Raw genomic sequence first — 16,046 nt, 5'->3', positions numbered from 1 at the left:
TATTTGTATTGAGTTGCCTGTGTTGTTTTTGGGAAGGGAGCATTGCATAAAGAACATCTGGAAAAGTTTTGTAGATACTTTGACCATTCTGTGCTGAAATAAAAGATTATAGTTCTATGCTGATTGGTTATTTATATATTTAGTTAGAGTATAAGAATGTTCCTTATTTGATAAGAAGAGATTGGTAGATCTGCAGACATTGTCAATTGCTGCAAATGGATTGATTTCGAGTATCTAATAGTCACAGGAAGTGCTTGTATTGTCAATCATTCCTAGTGCTGAAGGAATTCAGATGCAGCAACATTTATTTACTTTTTTATTTACTGTTGATCTCCAGTGTTTCCCGTCCTTTTCTTTTTTCTTTTAATGGATTATAATATTGGCTTAAGTAACACTGTCATGCAGTGTATTGGGTGCTGCCTTTGCTTTCTTGAGTGGCAATGGAAGCTATTTAGGAAAAGAAAGCAGCTACTGAAATGTCCCTGTGCTTGATAGCTGAAACTGCAGGTAACACGACCAACATCATTTAACTGTCGCATTAGATGAAAGAATCCTCTGGCAACCTGAGATTTCCCCCAGCATAGTTTCTGCAGAAGAGATATACAATGTGCAAATGCTGGCTATTAAGTTTTAGAAAAAGCACACAGAATTATTTTCTGTTCACTTATTGCCTTCCTGTGTTCTGTACATCAACATTTTCTCATTTATATTAAGAAATGAAAATATATTTAGCTTGTAATAAATGAAAGAGAGATGCTTTAAATCAATTCAGATGGAAATTATTCATATTGTAAGCAAATTCCTGCGAGAAATGCTGGAAAGATATGTACATGCTGCAATCTGGAGTAAAGAGTCTTTTTTCTTTCCTTTTAAAGAGATTTGCATGGGTGTGTTTTGTTGCTTTCTAGCTTTAAGACATTCTTAATTTTAGTTTCCCACTGTCAGAGGAGAAGTCTGTCCATTACCGTGGCAAAAAGGCTAAATGGGTATAGTCAGAAACAGTTGTGGTTGCTTTCAATCAAGTGTGGCCATTTGCTCAATTACTTTCATGATTCTTTCCTCCACTATTTAATTTGCTTGGCCATGATGTCTTCTTTTCTATTCAAAAAAATTAATAAAAATATACATTTCAAGGAAAAAAGGGTTTGAAACAGTCTTTGGCGTTTTTCTGAATTACACATTCCTGCAGGTAGCAGGAGTCGCACAAGTTGAGCAAAACAGCTTTGCCTGTTAATGTTTTGCTTGGAGCCACAGAATGGATTATGAAATTTCTGCAGTTAAATGAAACTTCTAATAAAGGAAACACAAATAAAAAAAATAATGTGGTGAGCTTGTGACTTGCGTTATATGTAGTTTCCTTTAAATTTTTTTTTGGTGTTATTTCCAGTCTCCTTAAACTCTTTCAAGCCTTGAACACAAAGACAACTTGAATGTCTGTGACTGAAATACCTTTGAAAGCACAAAGAATGCCAAAGAAAAGCTAGGTTTGCAGCTGTCTAAAGCAACTTCTAGCTGATAACCTGGCACACTCTCCCCCTATTCTCTATTATACAAATCTGGCTGCTCGATTGCTTCGGTGTAGTGCTGTGCTATGAGCGAGCAGCCTTTGGTCTAGCTGACAGGAGGTTATTGAAGCTTCAATGAAGAAGTGTTAATTCTGGTTCATTGTGTCATCAACCCCATTGCTGTTTCAAATAAACAGAAGATAAACTGGAACACATGTTTGCATCTTACTGTTATTTGGCCTGTTTGGCTGTGTCACAGCATATTATTTAAGTTGCATCACAGGAGTTGGTACTGTGATTTTTTTATGCTGCCGCCCGCCCCCCCCAGTGTATTGCTAGCTCTTTTGGTTTTTCGTTCTGTTGACTTTTTCTTTCTCTCTGATATCTGTGATGTTAGGTATTTTTTATTTTTTTTTAACCAAGTATAAATCAAACTTGTCAGGGAAAGGGAGTGTCTCACTATTGTGTAAATACTAGGTACAGAAATAAAGAAATGCATGGAATTATTGCTGTACAAATGTTACAGCATTATTTATAGAAGCATCAATACTTTTTTCCTGAAGATGATTGGGTATCCTGGAAAGTGCTATAATGCCTTCTGGTTTTGCCAGTTCGTATCTAGCTAACCTGTGCACTGGGAAGAGAGTGAGCAGAATGGACAGGGAAGCATATTGCCTGATGCCTGGTGAAATTTCCCTCCTCTCAATTACCTGAGTCATATCAGTACTGCAGAAGAGGATACCAGCATTTGTAGAAGTTCCATATGTAGTTTAACTGTCAAAGAGAATGTTGTGAACCAGTGACACAGCATATGCACGAGTGGAAACTGACAACTTCTTTCTCTAATTAAAGGGTAATACTTAGAAAATGCTGGAGGAACTTCAGGTGCAGCTATGAGCAAATTAAACTGTTTCCAGCTTTCATGAGCTCCCAGTCACTAAAATAAGCCTCTTAATTGCTAACTTTAAAAAGTTTTTTAATAAATATTGATTTATTAATCTCACATATTTGCACAATTTGAATGTGACTTGATGGGTGTGCCTTCATAGCGTGATGAAGAATTTGGCAGCTGGAGGATTAAACATCTTAGTTGCCTGTGATCTAGGTCAGACATGAATCTGGTGTTCTGGATTATAAACCCCAAAATTGTTGGCAGTTACCACACAATAGACTTTCACTGTAAACTACAACTTGGTGCATTTGTCTAACATTATGTAGAAATGAATGTAGAGTTGCAGCATCATCTGGTTTTGTTCTGTTGTATTAAAATAACTTTTAAACAAAATCCTTTAAAACTGTTGCTGGGAAATGAAACAAAATTATACATTAAGACATTTGACTTAATATGAGTTTATAAGTTTGGTTTGTTCAACACTTAAAATGAATGAAAGGAAGAATAGTGATGAGGATACTGATTTTTTTTTATATGTAGTTGAAGCTACTGCTTCTTTAATCTTGCTATATTGTCATCAAGGTTAAGATTTATAGTGACTATCTGTTTCTTATCATGGAAGATCTGATTAAATATTTGTTATAGATCTGCCTCCAGGTCACATGTGGATTATGCCAGTGCCTGTAAACTGATTTGCCTGAAAAGATGGGTCCCTCAATCCTGAAAGAGCTGGTTTTTTATAATAGACGGGTGGGGTTTTTTTTTTCAATATTTTTTATAATAAATAGATGTATTTCTGAAAGGCTTTATTTGTGGTTTTGTGTATCTTTTTTTCCCTGAAGAATAAACACTCTGTTTAACATATAAACAGTGTAAGTTCTACCCACTGTTTTAAAAACCAGGAATTTAAGATTCATAGGTATACTCTAGTGAAATAGCTGTACGCTGTTTCATTACTAATGTACCTGTAGCAGAAGTGTGAGTAAGAGTTAGCAAAAAAAATAGCTGAATATGTTGTTCAGTAACAGATTTTAGCCTGCTGATACCCTAGAGGCTGAAGTACCTTCCTGTGTATTATCTGGGACACAGTGTGAGTCAGTGACTTTGTCAAAGTCTATACATGAGCTGGGACGTAAAACAAAGTCTCAGGGCATGCTCTTTTTGTCTTGTCCATGGAGCCACCAGCATTGCTAATTCAATGTATTTATTTCTACTTTTAAGCACAATTTATGCCAGGGTACTTGAGTACGTGTAGACATGCCTTACTTTCATTTTTTTAAATTTTTCTCAGGATGTTTCACTAGCATGAAATCATTGCTCCCTGCTCCTCCAAAATTCTTGCTTAGCCACAGCTGTTTTGAGCTTCAGATGCTCAGACAGTGACTCGTGTATGGAAGCTAAGCAGGTAGTTTGCAGCTAAGAGTACACTGAAAGACCTTTGCGATGTGCAGTGTGCAGATACCTTTTTGATTTGGGAGGAGGGTATGGCCCAGTGCTCCCAGACAGCCAAGGGACTCTCAGCCATGTGGTGTGTGCATAGGACATTGACATGTGTAGCATTTGCCAGCTGCTGAGCTGTTATAAATGATGTCATCAACGTCGTTCTTTTGTTTGTCTTGCTGTGAGTTCGTGACTTATTTTTAACCAGTGGCAAGTTAGACTTGCTTCATGTTTGAATCCAGTGGGTCACTTCTCCATGTGTGCTGTGTGTCTTTGATGGTCCTTTTCCCATGGGTGCAGGATTTGTACAAGCCCAGGGATGGCCATTCGCATCTTGGTCCCATGTTTAGTTATGGAGTTATATTTGCACGTGGGGGAAGTGGCAGATACAAAGGTAGTGCTGCACATTGATCAGGGATTTCAGGTATGTCTGTTGAATGTGCTATTCTCCTGAAATTACAATTCACTGTTTCTAATACATAGTCTTTCTTGGAAAATGAGTCCTGTTCATGTTATGTGTACATGCTTTATGTCACAAAATAGTGTCTCATTTCTGTCTGTGCTTAAAAGAAACGGAAAAAAAGAGAAAAATTTGTTCTTTTGCTTTTTTTTTAATCTTATTTGCACATATAGTCTCCTAACATTACTAATGAGGATGGGAGTAATGGATACAAAGACTTTTAGAGATGCCTTATGAAATACTGGTTTGGGGTCCTAACTGACTGACAGCTTTTCTGCATGTGTTTCTGCCAGTTATATCCTTTGAGAAGTGAATTCTGTGTTTCAAACTGCTTTTTGTGGCTGTACAAAATGCACTATCATGTTTTCCATGATGTACTTTTGGAAATAGGTGAACTGAGCCAGAGATGTTTTGTCTGTGTGTAGGCCTTTCCCCAGCTCAAATACTCAGCAGTCACATGTGTAGGGGTTATCATCCTGGTTTGAACTTTGTTCTGGCTTTTGAATGTGTTAAATGCTCCAGGATCAACAAGACAGCAGTTAATGAAAGTACAGGCCATCAGAGTTCAGTTCTGAAGTGGAAACTGGCTGTGTGAGGGGAGATATATTTCATGTTACTTCATAACAGGGAAGTGAGGGAGGTTGCTGCGCTTCTGTGTACTAATCTTCACTGTTGCTAGCCTACTTCACCTGAATTAATTGGTGGAGGAAGCAGGGGAGCTATATGGTCTTTCATGTTTTGTGGTGCAAATGTAGTTCAAGATCCCGTTCAGTGTGATACTTGTGTGCAACGTTTCTCCAAATGCCTTATGTGAGTAATTCTCATGTTTGGAGAATGGTTAGGTGGCATCTTCCAGTGTCATGAAAACAAAATAATTAAAAAAATAATTTCAATTCTTTGGCCCACAAACACTTTGGGCTACGTGCTTGTGACTGTAATATAGTGCTGTGACAATGACATAAAGTGTAACTTCATTGTGATACTCTAGAGAGCCTAATGAAACAAAGATACTACAGAATTGTAAAAAGTGAGATTACTAAATGTTCTCAGATAATCTCATTCAAGTCTTTTGAACTATGCCTTGATTATTTCAATTTAAGTCATGAAGGTCTGCTTCAAGCACATTTATATAATGAATAGATTACACTGTGTATACAGCAAGCGCATTTTCATATACAATTAAAATTAGCCATCTAGATGTTGAGTCCAAATTTGTACCTGTATCCTACCCTCATTTTTCTTTATTCCTCCCTATTCCCCTTGTATTCATTTTGAAATTTCTTCAGGTAGTCAGAACAGACAGGACTGTTTTCCGATGTAGTGAAAGGCTCTGTTCCTGACTCTACCTTTGTTGATAATTAAAAAATGCTTGTAGACATGTAAGCTAGAAGATTCTAACAAAATATCTGTATCTTAGCTATGTGATTAACTAATTATTTCTGGTATAGCTGCAAATACCCTCACTTTGGTGGAATAAGTTTGGAAAAAAACAAACCAACCCAACAATTTACAGACAGTTTTCTTGGTAGATCTCTTGCTTCTGGAGAGCTGGAGTTGTAATGTGGATATGGAGAGTTTTATTATTGACCAGCAAAGATCCTTGATACGTGTTCTCCAGCAGTCATGTGTATTTTCTCATCTTTCTCTTAGTCAGTGCAAATAAGAACAAAAGTAAATAGGAGCCAGTGAGTCTGTGTAGAACTGGGGTTGTTGAATTTCTGTTAGTTGGACACTCCTGCTCTTGAAATAGCATTGCAAAACACCTCTGTCTTCAGATGAAATGAAGTGGTATGTTCAAGTGTGAGCATACTGTGTTGGTTTTTTTTTTTTCTCTTCCCATGGAGTTTGTACCATATACAACTGTTCTGCACCCCTCCCCTCTGCCCCCAGCCATTTGTTTTGGCTGGTGTCAACCCTCAAAATTTATCATGGACCTTGGTCTTTTGGATAGAAAGGTAGGGGAGCTTGTAATTTTGTGGAATTGCAATGAGCTGCATGTTAACAGGTTTTGCAGGTTACTGGAGTTCCAGTGGACTGCAGTTGGAGAATCACAAGCACAGGGTAGGCATACCACTCTAAAGCTTTATCAGCAGGGTGAATCCTGACTGGAAGTGCCAACTCAAAAGTAAAGCAGCCTTAGTTGCTGAAGCTAATCATCCTTAAAGGCTTAATGTTCTTTTCTGACTGATCCTGCCTGAGATTTTTTTGTGGCAGCATGGCCTTCATCTGTGCAGGACAGTGAGAAACAATACAGCCATGATACTATAAACTTTTAAAAATGCAGGTAACCTAAATCATCACGATACTAGTAAAAGCAAGTACAAACCTGCTGTGGCTATATTAGTGGCCTGGCCTGTGCTGCTGAGCACCACTGAACTGCTTTATGTGCCTCTCGTCTCCCTCCCCAGAGTCTGGAAGGTGCTACTTGTGTGACTGCTCTCTCATCTAGCTATAAGAGCTCCCATTTTGCCTACCTGCAAACTTTCCCTAGCAAAGTGTCTGAGAAAAGCAGAGGTGTTGTGCATAGACAATCTGCCATGGTCTGTGAACCTTGATACTGTTTTGTACTGGACATACTGAGAACAGCAATGGAACAGGTTAGAACAGCCTAAACCTTGAACAAGTGCTTTTCATTGAGTTGTGTTTGTAGACAGTGTATGTCTTGTTCTTGTAAGTCATGGAAAAGTGCCAGTTTAAATGGGCGGAGTAGAAAATGGTAGTCTAAGTTTGACTAATGAATGTAGAGCCTAATGCTGCTTAAGAATCCAATTTATTTTGGAATATCACAGCTGTTGTGTTAAAACAGGGGTTCTTTTCCCCTGATTCAGCAATAATTCTAGTATAAAACCTGGACATGAGAAGAAACAGTAAATGAAGGAAGAAATGCATTGAAGAGGTTTTAGTGTAGGAATTATTTTTTGGTGCTGACTGGGACTAGAAAATGAGATTAACAAAGCATTTTAAAACAAATTAATGCTAGTTAGCCATGGGATATTTCACATATGTTGCAGCTTTCTGCAGTGCAACATTATTTTTTTTTGTGAGAAGCAGAAGAAAAAGCAAGAAGTTATGAACTGCTGCCATGTCTTCAACTATTGTTTCTTCAGGGGATTTACACGTTTGACTTCTGAGTGCATCTCTTGTTCATTCATCCACTTCTGTCTTTGCATTCTGCCAGCAGTTCATGGGCCACAATTTGTTAGAAACTGTTCTGATTTACATCATTAGGACTAGGTCAGAAGCTCTTGCTTCCTACAGAAATCTACAGATATATTTTCCAGCTGTCATTGGCAAATGCATTCACTGAACATTTTAGGGTTTCCAGTATTTTGCTGCCTTATTTCCATATATGGTAGATTGAATGAGGCTAACTCTTTTGCTGTACAGACTTTTTATTGATGTTTATGGATTATTTTTTTAAAGGACATTTTATCGATGGCATGGTCCCACAGTTACAAAGCAGCAGTGCAGCACAAGTGAGATTCAAAACTGGGATTCCTGATTCCTTTCTTTTGAGCTGTATCGCCTTTCATGGCAAATGAGTTGTGAATTATCAGAAACAAGGTTTGAGTGAATGAAGGTGTACTTGATTTGTCTTGGGGTTAGATTCTTTCATCAGAAAACTACTGCCAGTTTTTCAAAAGCTTGCTGTGGAATCTCTGCTTCATGGTATTTTACTTATTATGTTTGGATTTTAAATACATGTGAGTTGAGTAGCTGGGTGTGCTGTTGTTGCAGGACTGAACTTGGTGTGGCAGAGCATCCACATTACTGCTCTGTAACAACGTATAGCTGTTGTTCCAAGTGCTTGCAAGTTTTCTCATAAAGGTGGTGCTTCAGACATGCAAAGTAAACTGTTCCTAAAGCTAAAAAAATGTTCTTCATGCATTCTTCCAGTTAGCTGTCTGAAACGGTGAGGAACACTAGCAGAATTTCAGGAACAGGCTTTGTCAGTTGAAGAGCAAAGGCTGCCACGACTTGTGGCTGGATCAAGGATACTGCATTCATTCACAGTGGTTCTTCAGGGGAAAGAACAGACTTTTCAAGTATGCTAATAGATGGTTATTTTTCGTTAAGGACACCAGCTGTGAAATGCTTGCAGAGTCTCCTGGTGGATTTTTCTTCTTTTTTTTTTTTTTTATTTCTGTTTTGTTTTTTTAAAGTTAGAAAGCATAGCAGGATGTCCAACCAGAATAACTGTCTATGTATCTGTGCATACAACGCATGCCTCTCGTGTATTTAAAATGAATGTTTAGATTTACAGTTTAGATTATAGTGACACTTGGAAAAGTGGGGTGGGATTCTGCTGAGCAAGATTGGGCGTGGTTGCGGTAAGACAGGAGACCAAAACCTGAGGGAACACTTTTATGCCTAATGTTAACAGTTGTTGTTTCTTTAGCTACAGAACTTGCTCAAGTGGTTCTAGTAATGTTTTCTTTTTAGTTTTATCTTCCTGAGGGAGGAGAGGAGAATGCTGTTGTTTCCATTCTCTAGGACAAGAAATGTGTTTTGCATTGGAAAAGTAACTTGATATTGCATCTTTGTTAATACTATGTTAGGTACTTAAATAAGGGGGAAATACTGCATTATTGCTAAAACCCTTGCTGTCCTGTGACTTGACTTAGCTGAGTAATCACCGCACTGGCAGTCACTCTGTCTTTTGCTATGACCTGCTATGACTGTGAATATATGGAAAGTCTGTGCCAGTTTCATGTTAGCCTGAACTGTAAGTTTTCTTTTTTCCTTGAGTGTGGGAAGGAACAGGAACTGAAGGAGCCAGACTGAAAGGTCTAATTTAGGGAAATATGTATCTTGCATTGTCCAATAACGGCCACTCCCAAATCTGTTGAAATGTGGGGTTAATTTTATTACCCAGGTTAATTTCAGGGTGTCCTTCACTGCTGAATTTACTCCTATCTCATAGCTACTTTGTGTGTTTTGATAAGGAACTTTCAGTATTTGTTGAAGGTTTTGGTTTCAGTTAAAGAAAAATGTCAAAGAAAAGGGAGAGGGCTGCCCCCCCCCCCCCCCCCCCCCCCCAAGATCAGGTTCTTTTTATTGTTTTTAAGTAACTCTGTAGCAACATTAACCAGTCTTCCTTATGTACGTCCACATGCTTTCAGAAATATGTATCCTGCTCTGCCTCTATGACCATTCTTGTCACTTGTGCTAATTAGCTTAGAAAAAGGAGAAAGGGATTTTTTCTATCATCCAGGGTAATTTCTAGTTTATTTTAAATTGTATTCTCCCATCTATTTTTTTTTTCCCTCCTTGAAAGAAATCACTAAAAATAGGAGGGGGGGTGGGTGGGGAGAGACATGGACGGGACGGGGGGAAATATCAATCTCCCAAAACCAGAGAGGCTGCAAATTGTTGCAGGAGCATGCATTAACCAGTGTCCCAGCATGGCTGTTGTGTTTCAGGTCACTGAAGTTTGTCTTAAATATGGCTTTGCTAGATTAGGGTTTTCTGCTGTGCCTCTTTTTTGCACAGTGCTACATGATCCTACCTATACCAAGATTTATGAGTTGTGGGTTCCTGCTGTATGGTCAATTTACACCACTAATCCTTTTTCCTCTAGACTTGAGAATCTGACTCAAAGTGTTTATTTTTCTACATGCCTATGGTATACTGAAAGAAGGTTAAAAAAAACCCACCAACAAACCAAAGCTTAGGTGCCTATGTTTTTTTTCTTTGCAGAGATCAACAGGTTCCAGGTAGCAGTCTTATTACCTACATTTTCATTTCAAAAGACACAGGCTTGGTCACTTTCAGTGTGTTGACTTGCCTCCAGCCAGAGATTGGAGAGCATTTAAGCACCATCTCTTCAGTAAGATCTGCAGAAAACCGTTTAAAACTGGTTATTCTTCTTAAGACAGTTTACAAAAGAGCCCTTTTCACTGAAATGTCTGCCAAGCAAATCGCTTTCTTGTTGATTTGTATACTAAATGCATAAATTGAGGTGAGCCACATGGCAGTTGGGTAAGTTGAATGAGGATTTTAACTGATAACATTTTTTTAATTTTTTGTTAATGTGTGTGGGCAAATAGTAGGATAAACAGAAGACAACTATTTATTTTTCCCTGTCAGCCTGATAAAATATTTATCAGTCAATTATACCTTGCAGTTGTTATAATACTTCATAATGTTATAATGTGGTGCCTTTTTTCAAATGTTTGTTTTGTTTGGTGTCAGGCATTGTTAGTTAATTACTTTCCTTTCTTCCAACATCTTGCTTGTTTTCATCTTCCTTCCAATTTTGATGTATGAATGAATAATCTGATTTAAAAGGCATGCACATTGAAAGTTTTGTGAGCAGCCAGGACAGTTTGTACCAGTGAGTGCTAAATCTTGAGCTATCAAGCCAGTACAGCTGGAGTGCAGAACACAGTGGGGTTTTTTATCTGTAGAACAATTCTGTATATGTAGGTGTACATGCTGTGTGTAACTCCCTTCCTGTGTTGTACGGATACAGTATGTTCACTGGTGAAAGCTGAAACATTTTCTTCAGCTTGTTGCATAATTTATCATCCCTTATTTGTATTGTAGTAATTTCAGGCAACATCCTTGGAATCTGGGGTGCTTCGGTGGGTATTGTAATATAACAATGTGCCCGGGTGGCCAGGAAGGCCAGCAGCATCCCGGCTTGTGTCAGCAACAGCGTGGCCAGCGGGACCAGGGCAGTGACCGTCCCCCTGCACTGGGCACTGGTGAGGCCGCCGCTGGAATCCTGTGTTCAGGTTTGGGCCCCTCGCTGCAGGAGGGACACTGAGGGGCTGGAGCGTGTCCAGAGACGGGCAGCGGGGCTGGGGAAGGGTCCAGAGAACAAGTCTTGTGAGGGGCGGCTGAGGGAACTGGGGTTGTGTAACTTCCAGAAAGGGAGGGGAGACTTTATCACTCTCTACAGCTACCTGAAAGGAGGTTGTGGTGGGGTGGGTATTATTCTTCTCCCAAGTAACAAGCAATAGGGCAAGAAGAAATGGCCTCATGTTGCACCAGGGGAGATTTAGGTTGGATATTAGGAAAAGTTTCTTCACTGAAAAGGGTTGTCAAGCATTGGAACAGGCTGCCCAGAGAAGTGGTTGAGTCACCATTCCTGAAGGTATCTAAAAGATCTGTAGATGTGGTGCTTAGGGATGTGGTTTAGTGGTGGACTTGGCAGTGTTAGGTTATCGGTTGGACTGGATGTTCTTGAAGGTGTTTTCCAAGCTTAGTGCTTCTATGACACTTTAGCATAGATTGTCCCTGTCCATCAGCTCCTCATTTGAGCTATTAGGCTTGTAGAATGGTTTTTGTTTTCATTTTGTCTTGTTTTAGAGAAGGGGTCCTATACTTGGATTTTTAATTTGACAACATTTGTGGTCAGCTTTAGTCTTCTGCTCCCCTTTTGTCTGCTTCTCGCTCACTCTGACGCATGCAGTTCAAGCTGTGAGTGTGCTGAATACATCTGGGCTAGGAAGGCAGAGTTGTGGATCCTTTGGCTGATGATAAGCAGGGACAGTACTTGAGCATGAATTGTTGTTGCGTACAGGGAAGAGAGGCAAAGCAAAAATCAATACTTTCTGTTTTATAAACAGATTCTCTGAACCTTGTTAATACCTCAACCCCAGAAATGCTAAGAAAAACTTCAAAAATCCAAACATTTATAAACCAAATTTTTCTTTGGAAGTGCTGGCTCACTTTTTTTTTTTTCTCCTCAGCTTTTATCAGTGAAAATAAAACACCACTGAACCAAGTGCTGAACTTCTGTACTCCTATTATATAAAGTGTTCCCCAGAACATCAAAGTGGTGAGAATAGTCAGTTCCAGTGCAGGAAATACATAGTAGCTTCTAAGGGAGGTTGTGAATATTTTCACAGTTTTGCTCAACTTATGCAAGAAACAGCATTATCTTTTCTCTTGTGAGAACACCTTATATCAGAAATGCAGAGTATGTAGCAATGCAGCTGAAACAGTTAAGGAAAAATCAAAACAATTATGTAGGCTAGTGCTTTCACTGTCAGATTTTACACGTTATGCTCATTTAGAAACAAAACCAGCTTGACTTTGCTCTAAAAGAGAGATGGTAAATTTAAACTAATTCTTGTGTCAAAGCATAAAAGATGTAAGTAACCTAAAAAATATTCTGTGTTATATACTGTAAGTCTTTTGTTGGAAAACAGATTGAAATATGAAAATTGCATTAGAAGACTAAACAAATGGCTTTGTTTCTTGCCTATACCAAAGCTATGTTGGTATAGTTGTGTAGGATTGAAAGGTGTTTCTTTCATGCCTTGTGCTTCTCACAAGGATATGCTAGTTGCTTTTGACTATCCCAAATTACTTTTGCTCAATTGTTTGTTTTGGGTTTTGATCATTTAGTGATCTTTGATTTGGGAACCAATTGCCACTTTGGAGAAGCATACTGAAATCCCAGTGAGGCTTTCACATGCTTAGTGACTTTGACTGGGTGTCTCTTTTTACATACATAGTAATAACCTACAGTTGATTTGTTCGCCTCTTATAAAATTTCTAATTGGAAAATGACAGGATGATTACAGGATTTCTTTGCACATAGAGATCAAATATTGCACAACTGTCCAGACCAGAGATGAGTAAAGTTTCTCTTTTGGCATACTACATAGTTGAATACCTAAATACATATTTCCTGGCAAGCTCTATTAGCAGTTATTGATGGCAGGAGCAGTAACTTTATTCATTTGCCCAGGCAAATGAATTTCAATAATCAGAGAAGCTGGCAGGTGAAATGATGCTGGAGCATCAGGGCTTCCTCTAGCAACAACTTTAAAAGAGCAACAGTGAGAACAGTGAAAGGGCAGTAGGAAGCTTATACTTTATTTTCACATTTCATGTATTTTAGTGCTTTCTGCTGGTTTTATCTATTTAAAGGAATGCTGTACCTAGTATATAGGTGTTGAAATACTCCGGTGTGTACATATGTTTTTTTGTCTGACCTAATTAGAAGGTTCATATGGTTTAGCCAGATACAGCTTGTGTGAGAGCTATCAGAAAAATTTCCTTTTGGCACACAACTGTTATGTTGCTTTACACTTAAAACCCCCATTTGACAGGTTTGGAAAAGTGTGCAGTAAACCCTTTTTTGTAATTTGGGTATCTAGTTTAGCTAGATAGCATTACTATGCTGTCTGCTGCCTTTTGTGGAAGCTATATATGACGTAAGTACAGGCTGTTCTCTGCACCACAGTTGCTGCCAGCTGTTTGTCAAAACTTGGATTCATTTCACTTTTGTGTCTAGCTTCAGCAAAGTTCTTCATGAACTCTTCTCTCTTCAGGGGCCTGTTGTGGTCATCCCATCTTTCTTGATGCTGAAAATTCATCTTGGCTTGCCTGTAGTGGACAAAATAGTCTATACCTCCATAAAAGGAGTTTAATGCAAATCCTTCCAGAATTCCTACCCTCTGCTTTTTTAATTTGGATTTTAAGGGGTTTTTTTTGGTGTGGAAATGCACTAAATTGTCAAGTATTTCCCAAAATGCAGTCGTACTCTCACCTTTTCATAAATAAATAAATAGCTCTAAGGTTGGGCACTTGACCATTACTTGTTGAATTATAGATCACAGCTGCTCATTTGTCTGATTCCTCATTGTGTTTTTTCTCCATCCTCTCCCACTTGAATCCAGTTGCATGTGGGAAAATAAAGCTGTGCTATCTAAGGTCTTTCTCAGCCTACTGGAAGAATTTTGCTTAATTTTCATGACTCATGAGCAGAGGAACTTGTGAAAATGTAACTTTATTTTCTGGACCTTTTATGGTCTTACTGATGACAAAGTATTTGGTAGCCATTTCCTGTAACAGTCTTAATTATATGTGTGCAGGAGTGCTGAGTGCATGTTTGGACGTGTTTTGTTGTGGAGACATCATTGTATCTTGCACGTTTTACCTCCTGGTGGGTTTTTGTCTACACATGCAAATGTTCAGACAGGCAGTAATTGTATACAAGTGACAATGTTTTGAGATACCTGCCATTTTGAAGGGAGAAAACATTCTAAATGATGCTTTTTTCTTTTTTTTTCTTCTTTTTTTTTTTTTTTTTTTGCAAAGGTTTTTGTGTTTAATGTTGGTATTTCTGGAGACTTGATATATAACTTCATAAAATATTTCAAACCACCAGTTGAACAGTATGTGCTTTTAAAGATGATAAAAATTCTTGCTCTAGTCATTCACTGGGGAGGTGGCTACCAGCTCTCCTTGTGTTTTGGCTGCTCACTTCCCATTATGGAGTTGTCTTCTGACTTCTCATGAAAAGCATTAATGCTTGTATTGTTTGCAGATGGCTGGAATTAGCAGGCAGAGTGCTGTCTGGAAAAAGGCCTTTATTACATGAAAACCTTTTTGGGATTAATTTAGCGATAAATTGCGGGGAAAGGTTGCTTTGTGTTTGTTTTTCCTCCCCTGCTTACTGCTGTGGAGGAAAAAAAAGATCTCGCTCAAACTATTGGATGTGAATTCTCTGAGATGATGATCATGCTCTATGGCACATCTATGTGACAAACCTGCAAGCTGGCACATTTGCTGTGACCTTCCCATTCCAGGCCGAGCTGTGCTCCCCCTCCAACTTTCTCAACATCATGAAGTTTTGGATACACATGTGCTTTCTAAGACAGCACACTTCAAGTAATGAAGTCAGTCCTGTTTCTTGAAAGGGGGAAATCTCTGTGCCCTGGTGATGGGTCAGGTCATCCTGCTGTGTTGATAGATCAGCTTTACCTGACTGCCGTGAGTCAGTTTTGATGACTGAAGAAATTAGGTAGACATGTCCTGTTAGTTATTTGGGTTTTGAAAAATAAAGTACTCTGAATTTGGATAATATATATGTCACTGAAGATAAGCTGTGAGGGGTTAATGCTTTGTTGTCCATATTCAGAGTATAGATTTGGTTATGTGGCGTTGCCCCAACCACAAAACACTTCTATGAGTTGGAAAATATAATGCTGAAATTGAGCTTCTGCCCAACAGTGAGTCTGTCTTTTATTTTAAAATAAAAGTAATATTTCAACACAGTATTTTCTGTTTTATGTAAACATTATAGTTATTGTCTGGGAAAGAAAGCAATACTCCAGAATTAAAACATTCAGAATCCTGATGTTGGAGATTTTTTTTTTTTTCTCTAACTACTTTGTTTCTTTTTACAGAGTTTTGCAGTTGAGGAGAATGTTTTCAGTTATCTAGCACAATTTTTCACCTTTAAGCAGCATGGTCTTCTGATTTACTTGCTACTGAACACCCTTGCTTGCTTGCACGTTGTCCTTGAGACATCAGTAGCCTCATTTAGGTTATAACTGGTTTGTGAAACAGCAAGATAGTCATCCTACAGAATAAATATGAGTAAAGCAACCCTGAATAAATGCAGGAAGGCCTTCAAATCCGTGGTGTTTGACAAGAATTTGAATTGAAGAATACAATATCTGGAAATTTATGTTCCATTTAATGATCAGAGTTATCTTATGAAGGACTTAAGTCAGTTTCAAATTTCTGCTAGTCAGTTCACTACTAGAAGTGTAATCTCATCTTCTGAATTCATACATCTTTATGATAATAGTAAAATGCTGATCTCTGAAAAAGGATGTTTTCATCTCATGTTTTCTAATTCAGTCACTTTTGGAAGACAGTCCTCGGGTCTGTGTTACTTACAGAGCTGAAGGTATTGTAGAAAGTTTTAGTAGTGAAAGCTTTGATAGTACAACTGTTTTTGTATTGCGTATTCAAACTGTTGCTTCTGGATTGATGC

General features: G+C 38.4%; 1 protein-coding gene across 1 annotated transcript in view; it reads left to right on the top strand.

The window, feature by feature from the left end:
- The window catches only part of ARHGAP10 (Rho GTPase activating protein 10), a 154,850-nt gene that overhangs the window by 17,879 nt on the left and 120,925 nt on the right, over positions 1 to 16,046 (top strand). The gene's annotated exons all lie outside the window — the stretch shown is intronic.

Source organism: Falco biarmicus, chromosome 1, assembly GCF_023638135.1.
Source record: "Falco biarmicus isolate bFalBia1 chromosome 1, bFalBia1.pri, whole genome shotgun sequence".
Lineage (NCBI taxonomy): Eukaryota > Metazoa > Chordata > Aves > Falconiformes > Falconidae > Falco > Falco biarmicus.
This window is presented reverse-complemented; position numbering and strand designations above follow the sequence as displayed.